General features: G+C 40.1%; 1 long non-coding RNA gene across 1 annotated transcript in view; it reads left to right on the top strand.

The window, feature by feature from the left end:
• The first annotated feature begins 527 nt into the window (after nucleotides 1-527).
• Nucleotides 528-3,186, top strand: part of LOC144762027 (uncharacterized) — a 7,869-nt gene continuing 5,210 nt past the window's right edge. The window contains exon 1 of the long non-coding RNA XR_013596006.1: nucleotides 528-594. This is a non-coding gene — a long non-coding RNA (uncharacterized LOC144762027). The remainder of the gene's footprint in view (nucleotides 595-3,186) is intronic.

Genomic DNA, 3,186 nt, shown 5'->3' with positions numbered 1-3,186 from the left:
CTGTGTAGGAATTTGGGTATACGGGATTACTCCATTATATTCAGAATTTTAAAATCTGACACGGACCTATTGTTTGTGATTGCAATCTCTAAATTCCTCCAGGCAATGTGGTTGAAACAAAGGTACCTCCTAGAAATTGACATTTAGTCTCAGGATTGTGTCCTCTAGTAGTATCATTCTGGAGTGTTTCATAATTTTCTTAATGTTTTTTACATTAATTTATTTTTTTAAGATAATTGGGATTTAAATTGAAAACTGTTTTAATTTGTGATTACCATTGGCACTTTTGCACTACATTGCAATGCTAAAGTCATTACCGGATTTTAAGTCATATATGTATTAATTTACACTGTGTTATTCTTCTTTTTAATCTGTATGGTTTTATGACTGCAAAAGTCGAAATAAAGTTATTATGATGATGAATATTCTTCATTACTCTATTATTGTTTCCAGTCAAACCTGGAATGTGTCCAGCTATCCTGGCCAAGTGCAAGCTTCCCCTGGATAAACCGGAGTGCCAGGATGATAAAGACTGCCCACTAAACAGGAAATGCTGTGAACTGTGTGGAAATAAGTGTCAGGAGGCAGTGCCTGGTAAGGGTACCATTTATACTTCAGATTTATTTAATGTGTAGTAAGATATGTAGTAAGTAAGATATTTGAGATGATTAAGTGTTATTATGACTGCTATGATTTCTCGTGGTGTAAAGTTATATATTATGTAAGGATATAACTACTGCATTGAGAAAGGGCGAGTTATAGTTACTGTAGTGTGGTGAGTGTGTGTCAAGACTGTGTATGGAGGAGCGTGTTGTATAGTAATTTGAAGGTGGTACATAAATTATAAATGTAAGTAATCACTTTTGACTTGTAAATTAGAAATGTAAGTTATAACTATACCTTTAGAATTATAATTCCTAACATTTGTAAGTTTAAGTTGGGTTTGTATAGAGTGATGAAATGACGTTTTCCTAACTATAACTTTCCTTCAACCTTTTTTTAAATTAAATGTAAATGGTTTTTATTCTTTAATACATGTGTGTTTTAAATCGTGGTGTCACATGTCATTCAGTTGAGTGTTGTTAAGTGGAGTGTGGTAGGGTAACGTGAAGGACAGTATCATTGAGTATAGCCTTTGGAATGTCTAGTGTTGTACAGGGGAATAGAGTGGAGTAGAGTGGAGTGGCGTAGAGTGGACTATGGTATAGTGCATTGAAGCCCAGTGGAATACCGTAAAGTGGAATGGCATACAGTGGAATGGGGTAGAGCAGAGTGGCGTAGAGTCGAATGGAGTAGAGTGCCATCCAGTGGATTGGTGTAGAGATGAGTGGCATAAAGTGGTGAGGTAAAGTGTATACTGCATTGGTGTACAGTGAAGTGGTGTATAGTTGAATAAGATACACTGCAGTGGCGTAGAGTGGATTGGCATATAGTGGAGTGGCATAGAGTGAAGTGGCGTACAGTGTAATTGGAGTGCCGTGCAGTGGTATAAGCATACATTGGAGTAGCATAGATTGCAGTGGTGTCCAGTAGAGTGGGTAGACTGGAGTGGCATAGAGCAGAGTGGCATGGAGAGGAAAATCATAGAGTCAAATTATATAGAGTGCAGTGATGTTCAGTGGATTCGTGTAGAGTGGTGTGGCATAAAGTTAAGTGAGATACACTGGAAGAGGGTACAATAGAGTGCCGTGCAGTGGAGTGGAGTAGACTATAATGGCATAAAGTGGAATAGTGTAGAGTGGAGTGGTGTACAGTAGAGTTGTGAAGAGTGTAATAGCATACAGTGGGGTAGAGTGGCGTGCCATACAGCAGAGTGATGTATAACGGAATGCCCAAGAAAGGAGTGGCATAAAATGATCTGGCATAGTGTAGAATAGCATAGAGTCATGTGTGTAGATTGGAGTTCATTACAATGGAGTGGGATAGAGTGTAGTTGTGTATAGCATAATAGGGTAGAGTGGAGTGGCATGGAGTATAATGTTGTACTGTTGAATTGTGTAGAATTTAGTGGCTTAGAGTAGAGTGCCATAGAGTGGAGCAGCATACAGTGAAGTAGCATAAAGTAGAGCTGTGTAGAGTGGAATAGCGTTCACTGTAATAGCGTAAACTGGAGTGGCATAGAGTGTTTTAGTGGACAGTCAAGTGGTGCCAGTGAAATACCATACAGCAAATTGAAGTACGGTTAGTGGCATTCAGTGGAGTAGTATGCAGTGGAGTGGTGTAGAACGGAGTGGCTTAGAGTGGAATGGCATAGAATAGAGTGGTTTATAGTGGACTTTAGTAAAGCAGAATAGCATAGAGTGGAATAGCGTACTGTGGACTACCATGCAGTGGAGTGACATACAGTATACTTCTGTAGAGTGAATAGTGTAAAGTGTAGTGGCGTGGACTCTAGTTGTGTACAGTGGAAGCGCATATAGTGGATTGGCCTAGAGTGGAATTACGGTATTATGGAGTGTCGTAGAGTGGAGTGGTGTAGAGTGTCGTTGTGTACAGTGGATAGTGGACAGTACAGTGGCATGGAGAGGAGTGTTGTAGATGAGTAGGGTACAATGGAGTAGAATAGTATACAGTTAAGTAGCGTAAACTGAATTACTGTACAACAGAAAGTGGTAGAGTGGAGTGGTGTAGAGTGGTATTTTGTGGTGTGGAATAGCGTACAGAAGAGTTGTGTATAATCAGATGGCATGGACTGGCGTGTCATAGAGTGAAATATCATAGAGTTTAGTGCTGTAGAGTGGATTTGGGTACAGGAGTATAGAGTAGAGTAGCATACATTGGAATGTCGTACACTGGAGTAACGTACAGTGGAGTTTCATAGAATGGAGTGGCGTGGAGTGGAGTTTTGTAGAGCATAATAGAGTGAACTCTAGTAGTGTAGAGTGAAGTGGCATACAGTGGAGTAGTGTAGAGTGGAGTGGTGTAGTGTAGAATACTGATGAGAGTAGTGGTCTACAGCTGAGTGACATACAGTTGAGTGTCATATAGTGGAATAGCATACATTGAAGTGTCACAGAGTAGAGTGTTGTAAAATGGAATAGTGTAGACTGCAGTGTGGTACAGTGCAGTGAAGTGGTGCATATTGGAGTGGTGTAGAGTCGAGTGGTATAGAGTGGAGTAGTGTAGACTGTAATACCGTACAGTGCAGTGTTGTAGAGTGAAGTGGCGTATACTGAAGTGGCATAC

The sequence above is a fragment of the Lissotriton helveticus genome, chromosome 6, assembly GCF_964261635.1.
Source record: "Lissotriton helveticus chromosome 6, aLisHel1.1, whole genome shotgun sequence".
Taxonomy (NCBI): Eukaryota; Metazoa; Chordata; class Amphibia; order Caudata; family Salamandridae; genus Lissotriton; species Lissotriton helveticus.
This window is presented reverse-complemented; position numbering and strand designations above follow the sequence as displayed.